Here is a 7,133-nt window from a genome sequence, read left to right as displayed (position 1 = left end):
CCGCCCGGCCCGCCCCGGGGGAGGCGGGGCCCCATGGTCACGCCCCCGGGGAGGCGGGGCCTGGGGCCAGGAGTCCGGGAGAGGGCTTCCGGGGTCACCCTCGACGCGGGTCACCGGGGAGGCGAGTCCGGGTCACAGTCGGGGGTCGCACCCCGGGGAAGGCGAGGTCCGGGGCCACGTCCTCGGGTGCGGTCGGGCTCCAGGTCGCATCCCGAGGCGTCGGGGCCGGGGCCGTGACCGCGGGAGGGGGCGTACGCGGGTCCCGTTCCGGTCCCCTCTGTGGAGACCTGGGGTCTCCGGTCCTCTCCCGGCGCGCTGGCGTCGGACATGCCCGGGGCGGCCTCTGCTCGTGGTGACGTGCGGGCCGGCCCCCGGGAGCGGGCGCTGCCTCCGCGGGTTCGCGGTCGGGGAGAGAGCGGGGCCGCCGCCCTCGGCCGCCGGGACGCGCCCCCCGGGACCCGCAGCTGCTCCCCGGGACCGAGCGACGCGGTCGCCGAGCGCACCCCTCGGGCCGCGGGCGCTCCGCACCCTCCCGCTCGGACGGCCGCACCGAGGCTCGCGTCCGACCCCGGAGCTGGGACCGTCGGCGTCCGGTGAAAGCGGGCTGCGCACCCACAGACGTGGGGGCCGCGGGCGGCGCAGGAGCCGCTTTGCTGGGGGGCCGGGAGGGTCCGTCCGCGCGACCGTGGGCGGCGAGGGTCCCGGAGGCCCCGGTGCGGGCAGCTGCGGGTCTGTGCTGGGGACGCAGACCGCACCCCCGCCCCCCACACCCGGCCCGGGCCTGCAGGTGTCCGCGTGGACCGCTCTGCGCCCCAGGTCGGTCCCGGCGGGTACCCTGGAGCCAAGGACCGCACCCCTGCGCCTCCCCGCCCCCGCCCCCCGCCTCGCTGAGACGCTCCCCTTACTCTGCGGCCTGGAGACCTAAGGGGTGACTGGGTGAGCTCCTCTCCAGACGAACTCCGCCGATCCGAGTGAAATTCTGACGGCGCAGATGATGTACACGACGTCGCAGAATTTCAAAGAACAAAACAGGAAATGGAGCATCCGCCGAATTGATTTGGGGGCACTGGGGTGGTTCCGCCGGCGGCTCTTGATGGAGGGTCGTCAGTACCATCCCCACGATGGGCATAGAGCCTACTTTTAAAAAATTGTAAAATAAAAAGTGTTCATTTTAATATGCTTCACAAATAAGGACCCACAAACGTGCTTTTAACTTGACAGGTAGAATCAAGATGTGAATACGAATACAAAGTATTCGAAAGGCGTAAAATACAAAAATTACAAACAATTCTCCCTATTTTAAGACTATAATGTGAAACTAAATTGCAGTCTACATTGTAATATAGAAGTGTTTACCAAACCAAATGTGATTTAATGTCACTTTTCATTTTTTTGTGAACAAAACATGCTTTCTTTATGATGACATAGATTACGTTTTTTAAGATTTTATTGATTTGCGAGAGAGAGAGAGAGCAGGAAAGGGGGGAGGGTCAGAGGGAGAAGCAGACTCCCCACCAAGCCTGATGGGGGACTCGATTCAGGGACTCCAGGATCTGACCCGAGCTGAAGGCAGTCACCCAACCAGCTGAGCCACCTGGGCGCCCCAGCATAAATTAATTTTAAAATAGATAAGTTACTACATGAGGCAGTTGCTTTGGAGATCACATAAATATAAAGAATGTCTCTAAATAAACTTTGTAAACAATGTTTCACAGAATATTGAACTTCGTTTTTATTTTTTTAAAGATTTTATTTTTAAGCAACCTCTACATCCAATGTGAGGCTCAAACTCACGACTCCCAAGACCAAGAGTTACCTGCTCCAGCGTCTAAGCCACCCAAGCACCCCTGATCTTCACTTTATGTGACTTAATTTTATGCCATAAAAAATAACTTTTTAAACTTGCTAAGAAGACTTACATGATAATGCACTCTGTGTAGACAAAGGCCCAAATAATATTGGGAATTTTGACCCAACAGTTAAAAAATGAGGCTGTAATGATCTTTTCCTGAAAGAGAAAAAGGATCTTACTTATGAAGTCTTGCAGTTTCCTTAAACTAAATTAAATAGGTTTAGCAACCTGATAATTTCAGTTCTGATAATTAAATATACTGCACTACTTCCCTACATTCTCTCCCCAAATGATCGTGCAGTAAGGAACGAGATCACCAGAGATCTCTAGAAACATGTGTGTGCCACTGAGTTTTCTTTTCTTTTTCTTTCTTTCTTTCTTTTTTTTTTTTTTTTTTTTAGAGATTTTATTTATTTACTTGCCAGAGACGACACAGGGAGAGAGGGAAGACAAGCAGGGGGAGTGGGAGAGGGAGAAGCAGGCTTCCTGCTAGGCAGGGAGCCCGATGCAAGGCTTGATCCCAGGACCCTGGAACCCATGAGCCAAAGGCAGATGATTAATGACAGAACCACCCAGGTGCCCCAGGTTTTCTAACAGCATGTAGATTCATGTTGCTGTCAGTCCAGCTGGTAAACAGCCTTCTGATGTAAAACATGGCCACACTTCAGGGTTAGGAAATGAGACACGGAATGATCTAGGGACAGGTGTTGATGGTGTTTATTATGTCTGTGTCCTGTTCGAGGAAATGCCCTAATTTTGTCCTCAAATGGAAATACAACCAGAGGGTAGCGGATGAAAGTGTTTGCTGGCTGTTGCCCGGTGGGTCAGGTGCTCGCTCATCTCCTCTAGCCCCTAGGGGAAGACTGACTTCAATCCCAGTGCTACCACTTAGTGTCAGAAATCTTACCCCAGAGGAAAGAGACTGGCACGGCTCAGAGCTTCTGCATTGGATTTCACAGGCAGTATTTATCTTTCTTTTTTTTTTTTTTTTTACATGAAAACACATAAAATGAAGGAAAGCGTACTGTAGAGGCAGTGTGAGGGCATGTCTTTTGAGAATTGTCCCGGTTTTAAGGCATGGTTTTTGCTTAAACGGCTTTTCAGAGACTTCTCATCTTTTAGATGCTGACAGAAAAATACTTCCATAAATTTCATAAACATTTTTAGAATTAACGTTCACGGAGCCCATGGTAACTGTCAGGCACAGTGCTCAGAGTTGGGGTTCTATTTTTTTTTTTAAGATTTTATTTAATTAATTTATTTGTTTATTATTTATATTTATTTATTTTTTATTAAATTTATTTATTTATTTATTTATTTATTTATTTATTTGACAGAGAGAGAGAGAGAGAGCACAAGCAGGTGAAGCAGCCAAGGCAGAGGGAGAAGCAGACCCCATACTGAGCAGGGAGCCTGATACAGGGCTCCATCCCAGGACCCTGAGATCACGACCTGAGCCGAAGGCAGATGCTTCATGACTGAGCCCCCCAGGCACCCCAGGGTTGGCGTTCTGAAGAAGGGGACCCCACCTCCCAGGACAAGGGAGACCAGCATTTGTTGGCTCTCTCCTGTCTTTCAGGCATGGGCACGGTTAAATATGATCCCAGCAGGCTGAGTTAGGGACCCATCACTTACGTATCACTTTGATGACAAACCCCAGAAGTCAGTTGCTGATTCCCCTAGTTGAAAGGTGGGGAACTATGGAGAAGAGCAACAGGAGCCATGGCATCAGGGTAGGTGGGTAGGTGGGTACGTGGATTGGCTTCCTGGCCGGTTTCCCTGGGCTGGTTGCTGCAGATCGTGGGTCAGAGTTCTGCCCCGCGTGTGTGCTCTGGCCATCGTCTGTGTGTGTATCCAGCCTCTCGTTACATTGCCAGCACCAACCAACATAGGGAGTTCTGCCATTCTGAAGTCTTCCTACAGGAACTGGGACCGGGATCCCCAGAAATGAGAACAGGCAGGAAATGGGCAGTGTCTTGGTCACTGACGGATGTGTAAGGAACTCTCCCCAAACTGGTGGCTTTGACAACAAGGGTCTGTGGTGTCTTCATGAGTCTGGCCTCTTCCACTTATACCTGCACGTCCCTATGAGGCCGCATTCAGCTGGGGGCTGGTCTAGGGGGTCTCCCCTACACACTGGGTACTGGGTATGGTCCCGGGGCACCTCCTTCTGCTCCTTGCGGTCCCCCATCCTCCTGGCAGGGTGATTCTGGACGGTGGCCCAAGGAGCCGGCAGAAGCAGCAGGGTCTCCAGAATTCCTACAACATCCCTTCTGTCTCCTTCCATCAGTCAGTGCAAGTCCCGGGCCAGCCTAGAGACGAGGAGGCCAAGGAACCGACTGCCGCTCTGGTTAGGAGGATCGGCCAGGTGGAACAGTCAAGGGGCATGCATAGGGGATGCAGAGAGAGGACTCTGGGCCCCTAGAACAGCCCCCGACCCAGCCACAACCAAAGGTGAGGCTTGAAAGGGGGCGGGGTGTACATGTTTCCTATCCTCATGTTCCGAGAGCTCCAGGTAACTCCATAAGAGCTCCCTTCACTCATACTGGGCTTGCCACAGGGCATTTCTCTGACAACGGAAACCACCTGTCCTAGAATGCTACCCAAGGTCACAGTCCTTGTTAGCTTTGAAACTGATCAGGACCCTGCATCTCCACATTCATGCCACCCCAGATAGTCATGCTCACCGGCTGAAATAGAGTTCTATCCTCAATTCCCCAACCTGAGGAGGGTCTCGGGGCACCAAGGTATGCCGTGGAGACCGGCGTCATTCCCACCCAGTGAGGGTGCATGCCTGGCTAACTGTTGGCTCACCTGCCCTAGGATGCCCTTGTGAACCAACTCCCATGCTGGTCTCTGGGAAGTGATTGTATCATTCACTACTGAGAGGAGTGGCCGCTTGGGGACCAACCCCGCCCCTGCCCCGGGGCTTGAGGGACCAACTTAGCCCTTCCTCCGAGGCTTCAGTTCCCCTGACTCCCCCTCCATCCCCCCACCTCCCTCCATCACACTGTCCCCACCGGACAATTGCCACAACTCCCTGTCTGGCTTCCGTGTATCCACTGTTGGGCCGACTCCTCCATTCTCCAGCAGCAGCTAGATGGACACGTCTATACTCACGTTTATCCCTGGTGGCCACAAAAGCATCACTCCTCAGTTAGAACCAAAAATCTGTACTCTCTGGCCCATCCTCATCACATGTCACTTTTGCAAAGCTCTTCGACTTCTTTTGAAACAAAACACTACACACGGGGTGCCTGGGTGGTCAGTGGGTTAAGCCTCTGCCTTTGGCTCAGGTCATGATCTCAGGGATCTGGGATCGAGCCCCGCATCAGGCTCTCTCCTCAGCGGGGAGCCCGCTCCCCCCCCCTCTCTGCCTGCCTCTCTGCCTGCTTGTGATCTCTCTCTCTGTCAAATAAATAATCTTAAAAACAAAACACCACACATGTATGTCTCCTTAGAGCAACACGACTAACTACCCCATATGCTGTCCCCCTCGCCGCAAGTCCCTATGCGGCGGGTCCTGTGTGGCTTTGTGGTTTCACTGAAGAGCCACCTTCTCCAAGGAAGCCCTGTGTGTCTGGTGGGGCACCTAATGGCTGGCGGGAAGCGCACATCCTTAGGGCTTTGTCCCCTGGAGTAGACCGAAGCTTCCCATGGCCCTGAGGCTTGCTTAGTGGCCCCTGTGCTCAGGGGAGGCTCCAAAAGGGCTGAAGGTCTGAATCACGTGCTGCAGCCTTCCTCTCCTGTGACACAGTGGAGGGCACCCTGCCACCATGCCATGTCTGTGTCCCCACACTCAGGAATGTCTGGGCCAGCATCCTGGCAGCAGCCTTCTGTATTTCCTCCTGGGGGCCTCCCGGCTTTCAGAACAGCTGAGGACTTCCCTCGGTGCCGGGGCTGTGTGGAGATGGGTCAGCCTGTGGACCCCTGGCCTGGGTCTCTCATTTGCCAGGAGCTGCCCCACTTTGCATTTCCGCATTTCCTTCTTGTTCAAATTCCTTCCTTCCATTTCTGTTGCTCATTCTCCCTCCACAGGGCATCCACCTGTAGATCTCAGCTCAGGTCGGATCTCAGGGCCCTGAGATCAAGCCCCGGGTTGGGCTCCACGCTCAGTTTAAGATCTCCTCTCCCTCTCTCCCTCTGCCCTGTCCTGCTAAGGCATGTGCACGCTCTCTCTCTCTTAAATAAATCTTCTTAAAAATAATAAATAAAAGATAACTCAGAAACAGCCAGAAGGAAGAGCCCCGCGGGGTGAGTCTGGGGAAAGGGTATGCAGTTTCTACGCCTGCCCAGGGCACCACTTAACCCCCAAATCTCCGCATTCACCAACTTGGCTGCTCTTTGAACCCCATCTTTTTGGGTTTTTACACAAGCTTCATCATGTAAGTGTGACTGATGTAATCATTCGACAGATGAATGAACTCCATCTCCAGACTCTGTCTCTGAAGGTCAGGGGTGGGGGCTGGAAGTTCCAAACCTTCAATCCCAAATCCTGGTGTTCCCTGGAGTGGTCCCAAGGTCCTCTCATTAGCATAACAAGAGGCACCCTTCTGCTCCTGTCACTTAGTAAATTACTAGGGTTTTAGGAGCTCAAGCCAGAAAGGGGACAAAGGCCAGATATACCCCTTGTATTATAAATCACAGTATCATAGCACTATTTCTGTAGATTCTCTTCCTTTGGAAGGTTTCCTGGCTTCCTACCAAGTTTCTGTTTTCATATGAACTTGGAAGGTTTCCTGGCTTCCTACCAAGTTTCTGTTTTCATATGAACTTGTTCAAAACACAATTCTTTTACTTTCTTGGGTATATATGTGTTTTAATCTTTTAAAAAATATTTTATTTGGGGCGCCTGGGTGGCTCAGTGGTTTAAGGCCTCTGCCTTCGACTCAGGTCATGATCCCAGGGTCCTGGGATCAAGCCCCGCATGGGGCTCTCTCTCAGCAGGGAGCCTGCTTCCTCCTCTCTCTCTGCCTGCCTCTCTGCCTACTTGTGATCTCTCTGTCAAATAAATAAATAAATCTTTTTTAAAAAATGATTTTATTTATTTGCGAGAGAGAGAGAGAGAGAGAGAGAGAGAACAAGCAGAGGAGCGGCAGGCAGAGAGAGAGGAGGAAGCAGGCTCCCTGCCGAGCAGAGAGCCAGATGTAGGGCTCGATCCCAGGACCCTGGGATCATGACCTGAGCCGAAGGCAGAGGCTTTAACCCACCGAGCCAGCCAGGCACCCCTGAAATACCATTTTTAACAATCATCCCAAATAATCCTCTCACAAGTACTGTG

This window comes from Mustela lutreola, chromosome 4 (genome assembly GCF_030435805.1).
Source record: "Mustela lutreola isolate mMusLut2 chromosome 4, mMusLut2.pri, whole genome shotgun sequence".
NCBI lineage: Eukaryota > Metazoa > Chordata > Mammalia > Carnivora > Mustelidae > Mustela > Mustela lutreola.
Note: the sequence above shows the minus strand (reverse complement) of the source record.